This window comes from Petaurus breviceps, unplaced genomic scaffold, assembly GCF_028583685.1.
Source record: "Petaurus breviceps papuanus isolate PSGF00001 unplaced genomic scaffold, PetGlider_PUasm1.0 90769, whole genome shotgun sequence".
In the NCBI taxonomy this organism is placed as follows: domain Eukaryota; kingdom Metazoa; phylum Chordata; class Mammalia; order Diprotodontia; family Petauridae; genus Petaurus; species Petaurus breviceps.
In genome coordinates, this window is record NW_027187341.1 from 15,772,196 (window position 1) to 15,795,462 (window position 23,267).

The 23,267-nt window shown below is 38.8% G+C and overlaps 1 long non-coding RNA gene across 1 annotated transcript; it reads right to left on the reverse strand.

Moving 5' to 3' along the window:
• Positions 1 to 5,697: 5,697 nt before the first annotated feature.
• LOC138146670 (uncharacterized) lies at positions 5,698 to 23,147 on the reverse strand. The gene is made up of 3 exons (XR_011164560.1): positions 22,981 to 23,147; positions 20,149 to 20,217; positions 5,698 to 6,060 (listed from the first exon to the last, which is right to left on the reverse strand). It is a non-coding gene; the product is annotated as an uncharacterized lncRNA (long non-coding RNA).
• Between the last annotated feature and the right edge of the window lie 120 nt (positions 23,148 to 23,267).

Sequence of the window (23,267 nt, forward strand, 5' to 3'; positions counted from 1 at the left end):
AGATTTGTCCACTGGTGAAAGACAGTCCTGTTGTTGAAGAAGTCCTGGAACCTGGCTTTTGGTTAAGAAGCCCTGAGACTGTCCTGCAGACAGAGAGTGAATACTGTCCACTGGTGAAGGACAGTGCTGTTGTTGCAGGGGTCTGGGAACCTTTCTGTTGGTTCAGAAGCCCTGAAGAAGGATTTTCTTGTTGTATGTTTACAGAAATCCTGGGAGAGGGTTTTGCTAATGTTTTCAGGGGTTCTAGGACTGTTCTACAGACAGAGGATGAATTAATGAAGGGACTGGCAATGTATCTTGTGGCCTTGCTAAGCCTTGTCTCCCCAGAAACTAAGATTGCTGAGAACTTGCCTCGTGTCAAGATGAAGAAAAGACCTCCATTTGGGTATTAAGTGCTGTGCCTAAACTTGATGTAACTCTGGGGTAGATTCAATTGTGATCCAGGGGTGGGAACTTTTGACCTTTTTGTGCTCTGTGATTGAACAAATACTAATCTCCATTTGAGAAGAGGGATTTTGTGGTGGACTAAATGAAGGTACAGCCTAGGGGTGGAGTAGTATTTAGAACAGGGACTTTGTAATTGATTGAATGATTGGAAGGTCCTGGGGTGGGGTAGTACTTGGAGATTATTTAATCACACTTAGTAAATGCTGTATTTTGAATGATGTCATGTTTTGACCTTCTCTGTTCTTGGTTTGTCACTGAATAATATGGAGAGCACCTATGCTGGTATTCTGAACCTTGGGAAGTTGCCTTTCCTTGGCATTACATTACAGTAGTTGATGTTGTTTGTCATTTCTACATTTGTTAATAGGAAAAGAGAAGAATATGGTGGTTGAAACATCGGCACAAGTTAATAACATATTTATACTTGCAGGAAGAATTATTTTGCAATAGTATTGTGAAATACATTCTAAGCAAATAAAATCCCTTTGTACCTTAAGGACACCTGGTTCCTCTCCATGTTGTTTGAAGTGTAACCCATCCAGAATTCTTAATACTTAAACCAATCAAAAAATGGATCAATGAATGACAGGAAGTACACACCTGCTAACAATCTCTCAACAGCATCCTGACCCCTGTCCCCTAAAAAGCCTCCCGATGGTTAGGGGAACAAGTTTAGATTTGTGTGAATCTCTTCCCACCACACTGACTCCTGGCGACTCTGACAGAGGAAGTGGAGACCAGAGAGAGAATGTCAACCCTCCATTCTCCACACAAATCTCTGGGGCAACCATGGAAATTGGAAGGATGCTGTCTCTCACCCCATTGCCCTTTCTGCCAAGTAAAACCCTGGGGACTCTGTAGGAAGAAAGGGAAAGGTTATGCAGCAGAGAGGATCAGCATCACCATCATAAATATAATATCATCTCAGCTCTCCAAGAGATTTAATTGTTTATAGTCTAAATTTTGACCACTCAGGAAAATATTTCTCAAATTATAATGTTGTTCCCAGGAAACTAAGTGCCACACTTGGGCTATTATTCCCACTAACCTCAAGTTTTAGTGGAACCACTTTACAACATTAAATAGGCTTTTCTGGTACATGGAGGTCTTAATAACTGGAATAATTTCAATAACCAGATTTAAAATGATAGGAAGGAACTTTTTTTTTTCAAATCTACTTTACCCTAATCAGATGAAATCTAGAGAACTGTGTTGAATTTGGAATATATTAGGAAGAAGACTAATCATCCTGAAAGTGTCCAGAAGAGAGGAATGAGGGTCATCAAGGCCTCTGAATCCATGCCATATAAGGATCATTTGAAGGAAATTTAACCTGGAGAATCTTGTCATTTTGACCTCCACAGCTGTTTTTTTTTTTTCTCTTTACTTCCACAGTCATTTGGACAGCTAGGTGGCACAATGGATAGAGTGCCTGGCCTGGAGTCAGAAAGACTCATCCTCTTAGGTTCAAATCTGACCTCAGATACTTGCTAGCTGTGTGACCCTGGACAAGTCATTTAAGTCTATTTTGCCTCAGTTTCCTCATATGTAAAATAAGATAGAGAAGGAAATGGCAAACCACTCCAGTATCTTTGCTAAGAAAACCCCAAATGGGATTACAGAGAGTCAGGCATGACTGAAATGACTGAATAACAACAAAGTCATTTACCTATTTCAGACCCTTGTCATTTCTTACTGGGGCTGTTACAGTGGCCCCCTAGTTGGTCTCTCTGCTTCAGATCTCCCTCTCAATCTATATTTCAAAGAGCAACCCAAGTGATTTTCCTAAAGCTCATGTTACTGTCTTATTCAACAAACCCCAGTGGCTCTCTGTTGCCTTTTGGAGCAAATACAAACTTCTCTGGCTTTTAGAACTTTTTTTTTCCCCAATATGGTTCCAACCTGCCTTTCCAGATTTGTTATAATTCCTCATCTCCCCTTCTCTATGGTCCAGTCAAAGTCACCTTCTTGCCAGAGACATGCAATTCCTCATCTCTATGCTTTTCCCAGGTTATCCCCCATGCCTGGAAAGCACCTAGGGGTAGAGGCAGGTAAATTGTTAACCACAAATTCTCTGGGGGAATGGGGGAGGGGAAGTGCACCAGACACACTTTAAGTTAATTCTGCATTATTATTAAAATTTCTTCCATAATTTTCTTAATTCTAGACAATCATAAAAGCAACCAACCAATCTTTGGCTTGTAACACTTGCAAATTTCTTTTTTTTTTTTTTTTTTTTTTTGCTTTTTTTTGGAGGGGGGAAGGCAGGGCAATTGGGGTTAAGGGACTTGCCCAAGGTCACATGGCTAGTAAGTATCAAGTGTCTGAGGACAGATTAGAACTCAGGTCCTCCTGACTCCAGGGACCACTTGCAAATTTCTGAGGTGTAACTCCTCAGGCTGAAAATTTATTAATTAGCTCTCCTGAGCAGCACAGCCTGAAGCCCTCCTTCTTCACTTTTACTTTTTAGAATCCCTTCTTTCCCTCAAAATTCAGCTCAAGCACCACCTTCTACATGAAGCCTTTCCTGATTCCTCCCCATGGCTAGTGCCTTACCTCCAAAATTATCTTGTATTTATTCTGCATATATTCCATGTGTATTTATATACCTACATGTTGTCTCTCCCTATAGAATGTAACCTCCTTAAAGGTGGGTAGGTACCATCTCATTTTTGTCTTTGTATCACTAGTACCTAGCATGGTCCCTGGTATACAGTAGGTGCTAAATTAATGCTTGTTGATTGATGGACTGAGAAGAGAAAATAGGGTGGATATGGTAACTCTCTTTAAATATTTGGAGGATTGTCTCATAGAAGAAGGATGCAACTTTCCTTGCCTGGCCCCAGAGGGCAGACCTAGCTAGGAACAATGGGTAGAAGTCACAAAGAAACAATTTTAGGTTTCAGATAGAGAACAATTTCCTGATAGTTTGATCTGTCCCCAAATGGGATGGGCTGCCTTTGGAGAAGCTGGGTTCCCCTGACCAGACAGTTTTAAGCAAAGGCTAGATGGCCAGTCATCCAGTATGTTATAGGTATGTTAACTTTTTTTCAGCAAAGGTTTGGACTAGAAGTCCTTGAGGTTCATTCCAATCCAGAAATTCTATTGAAGGAATGAAGATACACTGATGATATAAGACATGTTCTGTGACCCCTCCCTGAAACCTCCACTTTTATCTGTTCTCACCCCCCCCCCCCAAATCTTCTCAAGGCTGTTCCATAATGGTGGAACAGATAAAGAAACTAGTTGGTCTAACCACTGGAAAGTACTAAATAAGGAATATTAAGATATCTAGTGTTAAAACCAATCAGATTTCATGTAGGTTGTATTCATAGGTGACCAATGAGCCTCATTAACATGTGTAGACATTTTATGGTCTTTTTTTCTTAAATCGGAATACTGATAGTTGCTTGCTTATTAGAAAACTAAAGTTCATAAAGGTTAAATGGGTGAGCAAAGTCACATGGGGTGTTAATGAAAATAGGATTAGAATTTATAATCTTTCTCAATGCTTTTTACTTGGATAAATTAATCCCTCCCTTCCTCCTCCTCCTCCTTCTGCTGCTGCTACTGCTTCTCCTTCCCCTCCCCCTTCTCTACCTCCTCCTCCACCTCCTTTTCTTCCCCTTCCTCCTCCTCCTCTTCTTCTTCTTCTTCTTCTTCTTCTTCTTCTTCTTCTTCTTCTTCTTCTTCTTCTTCTTCTTCTTCTTCTTCTTCTTCTCCTCCTCCTCCTTCTGCTTTACTGCTGCTGCTACTGCTTTCCAACCCCTGTCACCCAAGTTATAGCCATGCATAACCAACTACCTTCTAGAAATATCAAATTGAATGTCCTATAGACATCGTATAGTCAGCATGTCCAAAACTGACCTCATTATCTTTCTCTCCAAACCCTTCCCTCTTCCAAGCTTTCCTATTTCAAAGACACCTATCCTCCTTCCAATCTCCAGGTTGGTAACCTTGACATCCTCAGCTCCTCACTCTTCCTCACCCCACATATTCAGTCAATTGCCCAATCTTGCCTTTTCTATCCTATGATATCCCTTGTATCCAATAGGTTCTCTCTCTACTTATGCATCTTCCACTTTAATTCAGACCCTCATCACCTTTCTCCTAGATTATTACAGCTATCTCCTAACTGGTTTCCCTGCCCCATCTATCCCTATTCCAATCTATCTTATTCATTGCTTCCAAAGCAACTTTCTTTAAACATAGATCTCCCCATCTGGCTCCATTACTCAATCAGCTTCAGGAGCTTCCTGTTACTTCCAGAATAAAATATGAACTCATCTGTTTAAATTTTAAAGCCTTCACAACCTATTTTCCCATCTGCATTTAACATTACTCCTTTTCCTCCATTCTGCCATCAAATAAACTGGTCTTCTCTCTGTGCCTCTCACACAAAATTCCATTTCCTCTATCCTTGCTTTAACACTGGCTCTCCTCATATGCCTGCAATACCAAACTTCTTACCTGCATCTCATAGAGTCTGTCTCTTCCTTTAAGATGCAGCTCAAGAACCATCTTCCACATGAAGACTTTTCTAATCCCCTCAGCTGCTAGTGCCCTCCCTCCCAAACAACCCTATCTTTCATTACTTGATAGATATTTTCAAATATTCACTTTATGCAGTATACATGCATACATGTGTATGTATGCATGTTTTCACAGTAGTTAACATTTATATAGCAAATTAAGTTTTGCAAAGCTCTTTATAAACACCTCATCTGATGTGCACAACCACCCTGGGAGGTGGGTACTATTATTATCCCCATTCACAGTTCTTAACCTCTAAGAGACTTGTTCGAAAAGCTAATGTCTAAGGCTGGATTTCAACTCAAGTCTTCCTGCCTCCAGGTCCAGCACTCTATCCACTGGGATGCCTAGTTGCCTGAGTATATTTGCTGTCTTCTTCAATAGAATGTAAGCTTGCAAGTAAGGATTATTTCATTCCTTGTACTTTTATCACAGGACCTAGCACTCAAACACAGTAGGTACTTAATAAATGCTTGTCAATCAATCATTTGATTACTAGACTTGAACCCACATCTTCCTGGCTTCCTGGCCATCTCTCTATCCACTTTGCTGTGCTACCTCTTAGAATCTGTCTTTTTTTAATTGGTTAACTTATTTATTTTTAGTTTTCAACATTCATTTCTATAAGTTTTAAATTTTCTCCCCCTCCTTCCTCAAGATGACATGCAATCTGATATAGGCTCATTTCCTATTAAACATATTTTCACATTAGTCATGTTGTATAGAAGAATTGTAATGAATGAGAAAAACCATGAGAAAGAAAAACAAAACAAAAAAAGAAAATAGTCTGCTTCACTCTGCATTCAGACTCCATAGTTCTTTCTTTGGATGTGGATGGCATTTTCCATCATGATCCTTTGGAACTGTTTTACATCCTTGCATTGCTGAAAAGGGTTAAGTCTATCAAAATCAGTCCTCAAATGCTGTGGCTGTTACTGTGTACAATGTTCTCCTGGTTCTGCTGACTTCACTCAGCATCAGCTCATATAAGCCTTTCCAGGTTTCCCTGATGTCCACCTGTTCAGAAGCTGTCTTAATTGACTGAGAATCTTTCACTTTGTCCATCGAATCAAAATTCTCCTAGAAACACAAATAAGAAAAAATGAGTTTAGAACATTTAGTGCCAAATTAGCTATCTAAATAGAGCTAAATGTATAAGACAATTTTCTCATTTTCATTTGAGGACTTGAGTATGAAAAAAATCTTTGAAAGAGGGAAGGTCCACAGCAATTCAGGCTATTTCTTGATTTCATTATTTCTCAGAATCAGGCATGCAGAAAAGCAAACTCCTTGTGGGGGAACAGATGAAGAAGAGAGATTAATTTATCCAAGTAAGAAATATTAAGAGCTCTAGTCCTGAAATCAGCAGGTTTCACGCAACTGCAACACTCACTCAGTGACCAGTGAACCTCATAAAGGCAAAGCTTCCTAGATATTGATGCTTACAACACTTTAGTGCCACAGTGAGACCCTAACTTCCCTGAAAGCAGATACTGCATCTCATCTTTTTTGAAAAAAAAATTCGCATCCATCTTGCTCTACTAGAAAGTTAGGGGGGTGACAGGGGAGGATATGAGAGAACGGATTGGGTGAAGGGGTATTCAGTAGGCTTGCTATTTTGGAGTGGGGGTTGGGAAAAGATGGGGAGAAAAAATTGTAATTAAAAATCATGTGGAAATGATTGTTGTGAAAACGAAAAATAAATAAATAGTTTTTAAAAAATTTAAAAAAAGAAAATTCTCTACACTCAGAATGCAGTGCTAGGCACATATCAGTTGCTCAAATATGCACTAGATGAATTGAATTTTTTTTAACTTTCCAGTATAATTGAAACATGTATTTTCTGTGATTGATAGATAGGAATTACTTTCTTGTTATCCCTGTTTTTCCTGATCTCTATACTTGTCATTGCTTGCCTTGGTATTCCATTCAACTAATGTTAAGTACCCACTTTTAACATTAAACTCGTTGAGAAACTATTGGACGTATAAAAAGACTTCTTACCCACATGTATAAAAATATTTATAGCACTTCTTTTTGTGGTGGCCAAGAATTGGAAATTGAGGGGATGCCCATCAATTGGGAAATGGCTGAACAAGTTGTGATATGTGAATGTAATTAATACTATTGTGCTGTAAGAAATGATGAACAGGAAGACTTCAGAAAAACCTGGAAAGACTTACATGAACTGATGCAGAGTAAAATGAGCAGAACCAGGAGAATTTTGTACACAGTAACAGCAACACTGTGCAATGACTGACCTTGATAGACTTAGCTCTTCTTAGCAATGCAATGATTTAAAACAATTCCAAAAGACTGATGATGGAAAATGCTAACCATATCCAGAGAAAGAACTATGGAGTCTGAGTGTAGATCAAAATACTATTTGCTCTCTTTTTGTTGTTATTGTTGTTTTGTTTTGCTTCTTTCTCACAGTTTCTCCCATTGGTTCTAATTCTTCTTTACAACATGACTAATGTGGAAATATGTTTAATATGAATAAATGTGCATATATGTATATATGTGAGATATATGTATATATCCTATATCAGATTGCATGCTGTCTTGGGGAGGGGGAAGAAGAAGGGGAGAAAATTTATAACTAAAAAACTTATGAAAGTGAATGTTGAAAACTAAATTAATTAAATTTTTTTTAAGTCCAAAAAAAAGAAAGAGTTCTTGACATTAAGAAGGGCATTGCTGAAGAGATGACAATAGAATATCTAGAAAGACCACTGCTGGGAGGCAATATGGTGCACTATGACACTGAGGAAACAGAAAGGTTGGGAGAGTCCAAAGATCTGGGTTTCTGTCCTCATTCTGTTGCTACCTACCTTAGGAGTTTGAATGGTCTCACTCAATCTCTTTGGTCTCACTGCCCTCATCTGTAAAATGGTGGGATTGGACTAGGTGGCCCTTTCCAGCTCAGCATCTGTGATTCTGTGGTCAGTTTATTCTTTTCCTTGGGGTGAAGGACAACCTTAGATAAAGGAAACCTTTTAGATGATGGATGCATAGCCTCAGCATGACAGGGCTAGATCCACTTAAATCATCTTTGAACAGAGTCCCTCTTCCCTAGGAAACCCTTAGAAAAACTTTCTTCAGTTGAGTTCAACAAGTATTTATTAAGGACATACTATGTACCAGACACTAAGCTAGGAATTTGGGTACAAAGACAGAAGTAAGCAATCTCTTGCATACTATTGAGAAGCAACAAGATGTAGGTGGATAAATCTATGATTATTACAGGTTAATGAGGAGGAGGAGATGGGCAGCTAAGTGGTGCAGTGAATAGAGCACCGGCCCTGGAGTCAGGAGGACCGGAGTTCAAATCCAGCTTCAGACACTTGACACATACTAGCTGTGTGACTTTGGCCAAGTCACTTAACCCCAATTGCCTTTGCCTTTCCCCCTCCAAAAAAAATGAGGAGGGTGAACAATAACAATTGGAGGGATCAACTCTTTTCAGAGGTGGCACTTGAATTGACCCTTAAGGAGATTCTGGGATCACGAGTGCCAAAGGTGAGGAAGAGTGTTCCAGGCAGGCGGAACAGCCTGGAAGGCTAAGGCACAGAGACAGAGAGACAGGATAGCATGTCCTCAGAACAGCAAGTAAGCCAATTTGGCTGGAGTGTAGTGTTCATGAAGGAGATTAATGATAGGTTGGAGCCAGATTTTTCTTTCTATTGATTTCTATTTCTAGGGAGGATTCCAAGGCTTGCTGGACTGTTATATATCTATTTTCCAGAGTTCTGTAATGTGAACAACAGGCCAATCAGCCTATGTGTCCATCTATCATGGATATCTGTCATGATTAGGGGTCTCTGACCCCGTCCAGAGATAGACTGAAGTAGAGCATTTCTTCCCTTCCTCATACTGTGTGCCTTCTAGGACTTCTCAGAGAAGAATGTCAATCAAGCAAAACTAAGATCAAGACAGAGGTAGATGAAGAATGAGGCAGTTTCAACTCATGCATCCTACTGAAATTTATAAATAACAATGCTCTTTCAAGTGATTTATTCGACCCATCCAAACACATCCAAGAAAATGAAAGGAGAAATGAAAAATGTGGAGTATTTCAATCTCCAACCAAGTAAATACTTGCCTGACTTTGCCAATTAATCCTGAATCTGGGAGTGTGGAGTGCCTAATGACTGGAGATACACAGTTTTTAAGACTAAGTTTAGAGCCTTGCAGGCCCCTCCCCCACATGCCTAACTCATAAGACCTACTGTAGAGAGAATCTGAAAAAGTCCAAAAATTATCTTCATTTCCTTAAAATCATTAGGATCCCCAAAGCTCCCCTCACGAAGGTCAGGGAGTTATATGCAGTCATCATTGAGATTTACCCTCAGCTCTCCATCTAGTCAAACCAGTTTTCCCATTACTTTTGGTTATGTTTAGTGGAGCATGTTGGTCCATAGGTATTACTTAACCGGAAGGACATTCCAGGAAAAAGTCTAAGAACCAATACCAAAGATTCCATTCTAAATGTACAGTTAATTAGAAACATCTCAAAGTTTCCTTGCATCATCATGCCAGCATCCTGGTTCATTATTATATATTATATTATATAATATATATATTATAAATATTATAAAATATTTATATTTTACAAACATTCATTCAACAAACATATTAAATGCCTACTGTGTACAAAGGTCCAGGAGGAGAATGGAACAAACACTTACTAATCACTTACTATGTTCCAGGCACTATACTAAGCATTTTACAAATATCATTTCATTTGATCCTCACAACCATCCTGGGAAACAGGTGCTATTATTATCCCCATTTTACAGATGAGGAAACTGAGGCAAAAGATTAAGTGACTTGCCCAGGGTCACACAGCTAGTAAGAGTCTGAGGCTGGATTTGAACTCAGATCTTTCAGGCCCAACACTCTACCCACTGCACCACCTAAGTGCCCAAGACACAAATATAGACAACTAAAATACACAATATTTCACAGTAAATTCATTCATGCTTAGTTTAAGAAACTACTCAATTCAATGAATATTTCAGTTATCCAGCTTGGTCAGGGAATGAAGTGTTCTAGACAAGTAGGTTTTCCAAATCACTTTCAGAAGTTTCAGATAACTTCTTTACCCTGACATTGAAGATCTATGTGTTGATGCTGACTGTTCCCCATGCCTGAAGTAGAGTCCTTCCTCATCCCATTTCATAGAATTCACCTCTTCTTCAAGGCACAGCACACATGTCCTGCTGTCCCTCCAAGTTCTTTCACCTTTTCTGAGTCATGGACCCCCTTTGGAAGCCTGGTGAAGCCCATAGATCTCTTCTCAGGGTAATGCTTTCTTGCCTATATTCCTATTTGAAGGAAATGCTAATTTTTTTAGAGACTGACAAAAAGAAAGATGTAATTTCTTTTTTCCATCCAAGCTAGGAGATGCCATGAAATCTATCCAAAGACTCCTTGGGGATCCATGGAGGCCAGGTTAAGAATGCCTGTTCTACATGAAGTCTTTCTTGATTGCCCCTGCGACTGGTACCTTCCCTCCCAAACTACTTTATACTTAATTGTCTTGTATTTATTTTGGGTTTATTCTGCATATGTTAATTCAATTTGTGTTCATATACACACACACATATGTATGAGTGTGTGTGTGTGTGTGTGTGTGTGTGTGTGTAATATCTGGGTAAGCTCCTTTAGAGTAGAGATCGATTCATTCTTTATATTTGCACTCCCCAGCTCCTAATACAGTACCTACACCATGACTGGCACATAGTAATTATTTAATCAATGTTTAATAACCATTTGGTTGATTGAGTGATCCTCCATAATCCAGCCTTGATTTACCATTTCCACACAAACCTAAGATTTCAGCCAAAGTCAATCTCTCACTGTTCCCAGAGCACCTCAGATAGAGAGTTGACCCTGGAGTCAGAAAGATCTGGTTTCAAATCCAAGTGCTTCTGACACACTAGCTATGTGACCTTGGGGAAATCATCTAACCTCTCAGTGCCCTATGCAACTCTCTGACTAGAAGATATAGAAAAATTGCTAATCAAATGAGAGGAAATATGTAAAAGGTTTTGCAAACTTTGAAGTTGTACATAACACTAATTATTATCAATAATAATAATTATGGCTGATAATAACTCTATTGGTAGTAGCAGTGTTCACATCAGGAGTTCCTCCCCTTCCACTTCCACTAATGAAATCACGGGTCCAGACCCCAACAAAAAGGAAAAAAAAATCGGAATTTAACTATTGCAATTGCATTTAATTTTTTTAATGTGTGCATCTCTTATTTTCTCACTAGATTACAGTCTCTGTGTGAGCAGGGGCCATCTGTTATTCTTTTTCCTATTCCCCAAAGCACTATGCACACATTATGCACTCAACTGTGTCAAAGAAAACTGTAAGTTTGCCGAAATAGATAGAATTATGAGAGAATAATGAACCCATGGCAATAAGCAAGAGAATACAGAAAAATAATACCACATAATAATAAACATAACAATTATTTAATTATTGAATCAAAGGCTAAAGCAGTCTTCTTTCAAAAGTGTTTCTTGAAGCAGCTAGGTGGTGCAGTGAATAGAGCACTGGCCCTGGAGTCAGGAGGACCTGAGTTCAAATCCGGCCTCAGACACTTAATACTTACTAGCTATGTGACCTTGGGCAAGTCACTTAACCCCAATTGCCCTCCAAAAAGCAAAAAAAGTGTTTCTTAATTTCAAAAAAAAAATCTTATTTACCATCATTAGAAACAGCCTTTGTGGTATCAGAAGCTTTGGTGGTGCAGTGGATAACATACTGGGCTGTGAGTCAAAAAGATCTGAGTTCAAACCTTCCCTTAAACACTAGCTACACGAGTTTGGACAAGCCACTCAACTCTTTCCAGCCTCAGTTTCCTCCCCTGTCCAGTGAGGGGTTGAATTCAGTGGGCTCTATGATGCTGGTTCTACACCCCTAACACAATGTCTTGTCTGTCTTTCAAGTGCTTCTTTGTGGATGTCTGTTGATATTTCTCAGCAAATTCAATGAAGCTATTGCTAGATACCTATATCCCTTCTGGTGTAAATTATCCCCTCTGGTCTTTGTTGTCTCTGTTCTTCACTACTATCTCCTTTTCTGCTGCCTCTTTCCCTTTTCTGTCCATTTCTTGATGTTTCTGTGATGTGGGGCCTGAGGGTCTTAGTATGATAATAGCCATTCATAACCAATTACTGAGGTCCTGTCTCCTTACTATTACACTGTCCAGTCACATTGGATCTTCTGCCATCTTTGTGTCTGATTCTTCTATTTTCATCAATTTTCATGCATAGAGACTCCTCTAATTATTTCTGAGTTCCATGTGGTTGAGAACATTGTTGTTTATCCTTCATTCTCAAAGAGGACCATGGCCTCAGGAAGGTGATGCCATGACTTGCAAGTGAATTAGATTTAAGTGAGGAAGAATTGTGCAAAGTCACCAGCCTCACTTTCACCTCCAGAGCCATCTGGGTCCAGTGGCAAGATATAGATCAGGATGACTGGAGATGGCCCTTGAGAGTGTTAGGCAGGTCTCTGGTGTAGGATTATGGATTTATAGATTTAGAATTAGAAGGACCTTAGGGCCCAATGAATTCAGGTCATCCTCCCTCCAAATTACAGACGACTTAACAGGTACTCCAGCTCCTAAGTCCTTTCCCCCTTACAGGGATGACAGCTTTTATATTCTATTCTTCCTGAAGTAAACAATCCTCCCTCATGTGCAATTAGAGCATCATTCGCTCTCCATGGTACTATATTTCCCCTCTGACTCTTGTATCTCTTTCTCATTCAATCCTAGACGACAACTGCCATCAAGCATTATTACCTTCCCCCCCCCCCCCCCAGAGGCCACTAAAACTTTCATTTCAGACTCTTGAATTGTAGACTTCAATGTAGACATGAAAAACGAAACCTTTCAAAATTTGAAATATAAATCTAATCCATGTGAAAGTCTGCCACTGTTACCATGGAGACTAGACTATAACTGTCACCATGGAGATTCATTTAAACCAGCTGTGCCATTGCCACCCATATAAGCAGGCATGGGGTTCAGCTGTTAAAAGAACAAGCAGCCGACTAACTAGCTTTCTTAAATCAAGGAGTGTTCAAGTGCAGGACTTTGCAGATGGATTGAGAAATTTCTGGGTCTTGCCAATTCTCCAAAGGATTCCTATTTTGAGACTTTGAGAGATCTGTGATTTCCACTGGTGCAAATTAGAAATTCTCTTGCACCTCATTCCATGCCTCTCTCATCCACATATTTCATCATAAAGTCTTCCTAGAGCATCTTACCCAGCAGTCTGGGGACTGTCATCTTTTTGTTTCACAAAGATACTATTGTACCACTCATGTTGTGTATCTTCCTATTCTTGACATGTAACTAGTCTTAACACTTTCTTTTGGTCACATATATGTAAAATGTTGCAGCTGAACTAGATGAACTCTAAGATATAATTAATGTAGTGTCTATGAACTTTTAAAAATACTTTAATAACTGTATTTCAATATAATTGGCTTACCTTGTAATCCTTTGTATTTTATTCTGAAAAGAGGGGCATAGGCTTCACAGATATCCAAAGGAATCTAATACAAAAAAGGTGAAGACCACCTGAATCTAAGGTCACTTCCAGTTGTAGAACTAATAATAATGATGATAATGACAATAGTATTTATATAACACATTAAGGTTTGTACCATCCTTTACAAATATTATTGATTCTCCTAACCACCCTGAGAGGTAGGCGCTATTATTATCCCCATTTGCAAATGAGGAAACTGAGGCAGACAAGGGTTAAATTACTTGCCAAAGGTCATACAGCTAGTAAATATTTGAAGTGAGATCAGAATTCAGGTCTTCACAACTCCAAGACCAACATTCCATCTTGCCACTAAACTTCCTCAGTCATGACTTTCCATCTCTTTTCTTGGGTGCAAATCATGAGGGGAATATGCTGCAACTCACTTCCACCATCCTGTGGTTTTCCATTGCCTTTTTAAAAAATCTGTTTTATTGTAAATTATAAATTAATATTAGTAAATAATTGAATAGTAATTACTAATTAAATTAATTAATAAAACAAGCATTTCCATAACAGTATAATAAAAAAGATGATTGTGCATGAAACTCCAAACTACTGTGTACAACTTGCTATTTTTAAAAAATATACAACAAAGTTAATATGGAAATTTTTTTCCTTTTTTTTCTTCCTTATTCCCTACCCTCACCCTAGAGATGGCCACCATTAGATGCAAATGGGTGTGTGTGTGTGTATGTATGTATGTAAAATTATTCTATCCATACTTCTATTTATCAGCTCTTTCTCCAGATGCAGATAGTGTCTTTGTTTGTATGTCCTTTATAGTTAACTAGGGTATTTATAATAGTCAAAATAACTTATTCACTCAAAGTCATTCTCAAAACAATATTGCTGTTACTGTATATAACGTTCTTTTGGTTCTGCCTGTTTCACTCTTCATTACTTCATGTAAATCTTTCCATGTTTTTCTAGGATCGTTGGGTTCATCATTTCTTATCATTCTTCCTATTGCCTTAAACTATAGTTTAAGTTCTGTAGTTCTCTTCCTTCTTGGCAGTTTCCATGAAGTCCCAAAAATCCTTCTCACTATGCCACATGCCAAGAGTAAAAGGTTAAGAAATGAGTCATTGAATTCCATCTACCAAAGTAGTATGTCATAAGAACTCCATTCAACATGAGTTGAACTATGAGAAACTGAGGTGTGAACTACCTTATACCATTTGCAAAGAAACTTGGACTAACCTGGTTGTTTATACTAGGAATATTGGCATCATGTTTAGAACAAAGAAAGTTGTACTAGCAGAGACAATTGTAGTTATATTATTGTCATATGAATAGGCTCAAAGGACCCAACACCTGTATTAAACCTATTTGCCATTTATGTGCTTGTTGTTAAGTTGTCTCAGTTACATACAACTCCCCATGACCCCATTTGGCGTTTTCTTGACAAAGGTAATGAACTGGCTTGCCATTTCCTTCTCCAGCTCATTTTATAGATGGGGAAGCTGAGGAAGAGTGGAGTGACTTGCCCAAGGTCACACAGCTAACAAGTGTCTGAGGTCACATTTGAACTCAGGTCTTCCTGAATCCAGGCCTGGCACTCTATCCACTGCTCCACCTAGCTGCCCTAATCTATGTACACTGACTATATTAAGCTTTGTTTTTAAGTTAGTATTTCCTAGGAACCAGTTTCTATCCCAGGCTCTATCCCAGCTCCTTTTGAGATAAGACAGGAATGTACCACTTTCCCCCATGTCTTACCTTGTCAGAGTTCATTTTTCAGAGACACCCTTCAAAACCATGTCAGGAAGAAGAGTTGATTAAGCAATAAACAAATGCTTATATTAGGCACCTACTAGTGCTAAGTGCTAGAGATGCAAAGACATAAAACAGTCTCTTCCTTCAAGGAATTTAAATTCTATAGGGGAAGATAGAATGCCCAGAGAAAAGTATATATAAGATAAGTATGTACGATACATGTGTGTGTGTGATAAATACAAGTCAGTTCGGGGGGGGGGGGGGGGAGGAATCATTAGCAGTTGAAGCAATCAGAAAAGCCTGATGTAGGAGCTGAGATCTGGACTGAGCTCTGAAGGAAGCTAGTGACTCTAACTGGCAAAGGCAGAAAGGGAGAGCGTTCCAAGTATGGAAGACTGCCTATGCAAAGGCACAATGATGGGAAATGGAGATATAATATCTGATGTGAGGAACATTAAGAGAGTTGGATTGGATGGCCCAGAGTGGATAAAAGAGAGAAATGTACAATTAGGCTGGAAAGGTCTTGCATGAGGGAGTCCCAGTCAAGATGGTTGCCTGAACTAAGGCAGATATCAAGCTCCCCATCATCTACTCCAGCAGGACTAACCAGTGTGTCAGGATTGAGTTGAGAAACTAAAGCTGGAGAGATAGGCACTGACCAATAATAAGACTTATTACAAATTTAGAGATTACCCACCCCACCCTTGGAGGGTGAAACCCTATAATGACTAAAAGCAAAGATTTAAAGGGAAAATGGGTTAGGGTCATGGTTAGAGTTGGGTTAGGGTTATACATGAATACCTAGAAAAAATTAGACTAAAAAATGAATAAAAGCTCTTGAGGAAAGAATTGGAAGTAGACCAAATAGCTTGGGGGAGAAGATGGTAAACCTTAGCCAAGTTTGGAATGCCCCCCAAACTAGAATAGATCAAACAGAAACTAACTCCATGACATAGCAAGAGCTATTGGAACCAAATCAAAAGATTGCCAAATAGAAGAAAATGTAAAATATAATATTAAAAAAACTGGCCTGCAATAAGAAAACAGGTAATTTAATTGCAGAACTCCCTGAAAACCATGATTTGTTTTTTTAAAAAGCCTGAACACCTTATTTCAAGGAATCATAAATGAAAACTGCCCAGACCTATTACAACCAGATGGTAATATGAAGCTAGAATAAATCCAACAAACATCTCCTGAAAGAGACCCCAAAAAGAAAAGTCCCAGGAATGTCATAGCCAAAATTAAGGTCTCTATGTCAATGAAAAAAAATGCTGTAAGCATTCAGAAAGTACCAAGGAACCATGATCAAGACCACACAAAACCTATTACTTTCTACTAAAATTGAGAGGAGATCTAGGAGTACAATATTCCAAAAGACAAAAGGACATAAAAAGAGGGTCACTGAAATATTTTTTAATGTGCTGAAGAGCATAGAAGTATGTTCAGAGGGAGACACGAACAAGCCAAATGTTTAAAAACCAGTGTGATGAATTTATTATGTACTTTAAAAAGCAAGCACACAATAGAAATCTATGGTTTCCTAAACAATCCTTTGTTCCTGTTTGTTGTATTTGAAAATGTGTTTGTTAGTGTTTGTGAAGGTCAGAATCACACACATGCACACAATCATTAATGCTCAAAAAAAAAAACAGAAAAAGAAAAAAAGATGTTATTACTATTCAAAAAGACACCTGAAAGTCAACAACTACTGACCAATATGTCTACTTTTCTATCTAAAATATTTATGACATTAATATATACACACATCAAGATTATCACTGAATGGAACAGACAGGCTTTCATAAGTGATATTCCACATCGACCACATCTCCACCATCAAACAATTGATGGAAACATGTAGAGCATACAAAATCCCACTGTGCTCATTGTTTGTTGACTATTAAAAAATAATTCAATGGACCAAAACATATTGTTCCATTAACATACAAATAAAAGACTCCCTAGATGATGGAATCAGAAGAAAGAAACACGGTGGTGTTTTGATTCTTACTGCCTTATGTTAAAGTTGCCTTATTTCATTCCATTCCCATTTCTGTCACACTAATGCTATTCTGCACCTGCTCTGAAGTCAAAAGACCTGGGTTCAAGCCTTGCCTTTGATGCCTACCACATATATGACCATGGGCAAGTAGCTTCCTGGACTTTAATGTCTTCACGCTTAAGTAACAAGACCTTATTCCAATTCCCATTCCCAATGGAAAATCACATTCCCACAGTGTAGCAATATCAACATGTTGGTATTTGAAGGCCAATAGGGTTCTTCCAATTCTATCAGCTTAAACTTCCATTCCAGTGTGTTCTCCCCATATCAATCACCAGAAAGAGTTTGTATCTCCCATACACAATTTATTTACCCAGTGGCTAGAATCCCAATATCAATTTGGTCATTTGTTTTCTCCATGATAGTAGGGATAGCCAATTAACATCCATTCACTCTTGCAAAGGGTATTTAATAAAACAATATAGCAAGAAGCACAAACACATTCCCTCAAACTAGATGCATACTCTCCCCTCTACCACCTTGTTTCCTGGGCAGAAAGAGATCAAACTTAAAATGGTTGCTATGAAACATTAGTTTCACTTCCCACAAAGTTCACTTCCAAATGTGGCATAGCCAATGGATGGCATAACTCTCTTCCTCCTAGAGTATGGCATTTTGCTTCCAGATCAGTTTACTTTACTGTTGGATTGGGTCAAGCAGGTTGATCCTCAAAGCTGGTTCCTTTACAGGCTTGACTATTGGACATCTCTCAGCTTTTCCAATGTTTTGAGATCTCACTAGGTCTGGTAACAAAGGAAAGAGAAAAGCAGGAGGTATACCTGCCCCAATAAAAGGTCATGGAAGTCATTAGCCTACAGGTCTGCAGGTCAGCCTGGTAGAGAAGAAGAGCAACAGCCTTCCCCCCAAGCAATCCTTGAAGAGTTGTCACCTTTTGGTCAACGTGAAGGAAAGAGCACATTTCTCCCCTGGAACTTTATACTTAAATATACTCTCAGTTCTGACTTAACAGCCAACCAAAATACAGAAAGAACTCAAATAATGCCTGCTCATGCTTTCAAGTGGAGAGCCATGTCCCTCCATTCCATGTCATTGGGTGATTCCATAAATAGGCTCACCCAACTCTCCCATAGGTCTCCTTTGCCTGCTTCCAAGACTGGCCCCTCATTGTTCATTCCCACTTCCCATTTTGGCCTCTAAGGTCTCCTTTGCTGTAGATCTATGATCCTAGGATTCCTTACCTTCCACTTTCACTTTCCCTCCAATTTTCAATATTAAAAAGTTAAAAATTATTTATTTTAGAAATTAATGACCAGGACATGTTATTTACATAGTTCTACAAAAAGACAATCAATTATAGATACAATAAGTAAGCTTCCATTATTTCCTAAGCCTCTAGGGGAAAGAAGTCTATACAATAGTCTAAAGCAGATGCTAAAGTAAATAAAAGTTGCTAAAGTAAGCAAGAAGCTAGCTAGATTTTTCTCTTTTATATTGTCCCAAACTCCCAGGCAACATGGTAATTGAACTGCAAAAGCATTGACATCAGTTCCAATAATGACATCATTATTTATTCCCAACCCTTTCTCCCCTTGACTTTGATTAATCAGGAGTTAAATAAACTATTGGGCAGCTAGGTGGTGCAGTGAATAGAGCACCATCCCTGAAGTCAGGGGGACCTGAGTTCAAATCCAACCTCAGCCACTTGACACACTTACTAGCTGTGTGATCTTGGGCAAGTCACTTAATTCCAGTTGTCTTGCCTTACCTCCCCCCCTCCCCACCAAAAAAAGAAAAAGTTAAAAAATAATTAAAAAATATATGAACTGTCAATGAATATCTTTCATGGATGTCACCAAAGTGTAGGGGCTATTTGGGTGATAAATATTTCAATATTCTAAGGCAGACATTCTTAACCTTTCTGTCTCGTGGTCCACTTTAGCATGCTGGTGAAGCCTATGGACTCCTCAGAATAATGTTTTTAAATGCATAAAATAAAATACATAGAATTATAAAGAAAATCAAACATAATGAAATGCAGGGTCATAGTTTCATAGTCTAAAAACTAGAGTATATATGTATATATACATATACACACATATACATTATATATCATGCATATATGTACATAAACACACATGCACACACATATACATGCATGTAAATATAAATAGATATAGATAAATATAGATATGGCAGAGAGGTTATAAGAAAGAAAGCAATCAAGTGTATCTCACTATAAAGTTTCTATAATACTGATGCCTCTATGGATGTATCAAGGAATGTGCTTGGGGGTGGGTTAAAAAAAGAATGCTAAGGGGTGGCTAGGTGGAACAGTGAACAGAGCACAGGCTCTGGAGTCAGGAGGACCTGAGTTCAAATCCAGCCTCAGACACTTAACATAAAACTAGCCTTGTGACTTTGGGCAAATCACTTAACCCCAACTGCCCTACCTTACCCCCTCAAAAAAGCAAAACAAAAAAAAAGGATGCTAAGATGCTTCCCTAAGCTCCTTTAAAGAACCATCATTTTCTAGGCATTTCAGACTGGCAGTCAGCTAGCTCTAGATGCCACCATATTGGGTAGAGTATATTGTTAGTTAAGACACATCAGATAAGCAATTAGCTCCTTGCATAACTGAAAATAATCTGAACATTATTCATACACAACAAACAGTGACATACCACACCATATTATCTCACATCTTTCCCACACGTATACACAAGTCATTTTAAAATAAAATTTGAAAAAAAATGTTTTCCTAACATAATTAGCACCATCACAACTTCCCCACTCCACCTCACCCCCACATTCCTTTTTTTTCTTTTTCTGTTTTGAAATAGTTACCATGGCTGCCAGCAGAAGTTTCTCAGGGGACTTCAAGGAAATCGATCCAAAGCATGTGGTTTCTTCTTGCTAGAGCAGAAAAAGAATGAAATGAATGGCATCATCAGCCATTTTTCACAAATTGTATAAAAGGAGCAGGGTAGGGTTTGCATTTATTCATCCTTTCTACCCCTATTATTCTATCTCCTTTGGGATGGTACTTCAGAACTCTTTTGCCAAGATCCATTAGTAAACTGTAGTAACTGAACAGGCTCATTCTGAAAGATAAGGGAATTTGTTTGAGGTACTAGTCTACCTTTAGCCCTGCTGGAAAACACTAGAGAAAGAGACAGGGAGACCAAGGGCTATAGCATCTTAATGGTCCTCCTTTCCTTGAACCAAACCAAAGCTATCTGAAAGGAAATCCTAAATGTAAGTGGAAGGAAGGTGAGACTTAAGCAAAATCTGAAAGTCTATAGAGGCTAAAAAAACAGAGATATCAAAAGGTAAAAGAGAAATCCTTCAGATACAAAATAGACATTCCTTATCTTAGAAAGGAGAGGCTTGAATAATTTAATTCCAAATGAAGTGGTCTGAAAGACAATCAACATGCCTCAGTCATAGAGTGTATTCATATAGCTGTCCCTAGAAATTCATCAATGTAATATTCCCAAAGTAGGGCTAGAGTTGAAACTTACTGATCACCCTAATGAAGAGAGCAGTTTGTTAAGCATCCTTTTAATCATTCTGCCTATCATCTTTTTGTTGCTCTCTGACAGATGCATTGACAAATTCTGACTACTATATGACTGACTAAATGAATGGGTGAATGAAAAGGCATTTAAGTCTTTACCATGTACTAAGCATTGTATACATTTTCTGTAATTTTTAGAGGTAAAAATAATGATGATGATTGTTATTATTATTATTATAGTTAAAATTTATATAGAGTTTTAAAATTTGCAAAGCATTTCACAAGTATTATTTATTTGATCTTCGAAATAACCCAGGGAATTAGGTGCTATTATTATCCCCATTTTACAGGAAACTGAGACTGAGAGGTTAAGTGATTTGTTTAGAGTCACACAGCTTGTAGTTGTCTGAAGCCATATTTTAATCCAGGTCTATCTGACTCCAATTCCAGAGTTCTATCCACTACACCTCCTAGGAATTAGGAAAGTAAATCAGTTCCAGCAGGCTACTTTGGCCTATATGGCTTGTAGTAGTCAGTGGTTTGTAATTTATTGATGCTGGAGATCAGGTAAATCTATTGAGAAAAAAAAATTGCATCCAAAGAGAAGGTAACAAAATATTAGCATTAATAAATCTTTACTGGGGCGGCCAGGTAGCACAGCTAGTAAGAGCACCGGCTCCAATGTTGAGAAGACCTGGAGATCGAATCCCGGGCTCAGACACTTAGCACCCACCCAGAAACACCTGGCCGTGTAACCTTGAGCAAGTTACTTAACCCCAATTGCTTAGGGGCGGCCAGGTGGCTCAGCGAGTAAGAGCACTGGCTCCAGTGTCGGGATGACCTGGATCAAATCTGGGCTCAGATACTCAGCACCACACCCAGAAATAACTGGCCGTGTAACCTTGAGCAAGTTACTTAACTCCTATTGCTTTTTAAAAAAAAATTAATCTTTACCTCTTTCTGGAGAAATCCCACAGAAAATCTCCAGCTTTCTCTTGAGCATCTCAAACTGGGTGTTCTGTAGGCATTTCAAACTCAACATATCCAAAATTAAACTCATTATCTTCTCCCTATCCACCAGCCCTCTGCACTTCTGCAATTTGCTCTTACTGTTGAGGGAACCACCATCCTCACAGTGAATCTCCCAGATTCACCACTGTGGTGTCACCCTCAATTTTTCACTTGTGCTCACCCCACCTGTCAAATCTTGTTATTTCTGCCTCCACAACTATCCTCATAGATGTTCTCCACTCATATAGCAACCAGTCTAGTTCAGACTCCCCACTTTTCCTGATCTACTCTCCTAGAATTACTCGCTCTGCTTCAAATCTCCTTCCATTTCAAAATATCCTCCACTTAGCTGCCTGCAGAGTTTTTCTAAAGAATAGGTCACCTCCTTGCCTAATTAGCATCAATGGTTCCCTTTACCTTTAGGTTCAAATATAAAACCTCTGTTTGGAATTTAAAACTTTCCTACTTTTCCAGTATACTTTCCTCCCCCCCTCCCCCCAACACACACATACACTCTATGACACTGTGACACAAGCCTTCTTCCAGTTCCTCAAACACTACCCTCCATCTCCAATCTCTGTACCTTTTCATCTAATGTTCCCATGCCTGGAATACTCTGCCTGCTTATTTCCATCCTTCAGACCTTATTAAATTGTGCATTTATATAGTGCTTTATAATTTCCAGTAAGGTTAGCTAGGGCAGCTAGGCAGCACAATGGATAGAGCACTGGTCCTGGAGTCAGAAAGATTCCTCTTCCTGAGTTCAAATATGGCCTCAGAAGCTTATTAGTTGTGTGACCCTGGGCAAGTCACTTAATCCTGTTCACCTCCGTTTCCTCTTTTGTAAAATGAGCTGAAGAAGGAAATAGCAAAACCACTCCAGTATCTTTGCCAAGAAACCCCAAATGGGGTCACCACAAATGTTGGACATAACTGAAAAACAACTAAACAAGTCCTTAGCTTGCACCCTCCAGCTTAGCTCCTTCCCAACAAACTCTGGTTACACAAAAGACCATCACAAATAGTAAGTGGTGAGTAGATTCATTTATTCAAATAAACAGCAAGAAGAAATTATTTATACATATTTACATATACCAAAAATATATGAGTAAATGAGCTCTTTAATTCAGAGAAAAGTGAAATCTCACCTCAAACCAAGAAAGAGGGCCTGCTCACCCAGGGAAGTCCAGTCTAGCAGTGTCTAGGAAGACAAGCTAAAATTCAGGAACTTGTTGAAGATCTGGCTTTCATGACATATCTTAGTTTCTCTCTCCTAAAAAATGTCTCTGGGACCACACATTTTCCTCTCCAAAGACTCTCTGGCACAATTCCATCTCTTACTCAGGTAGGAAGTGTGACTCTGCATTCTTTCCACCTATCAGGAGTCACTTCTCTCTCCAGACAAGTAGCACAAGGCTGCCCTTCCCCCCCCCCC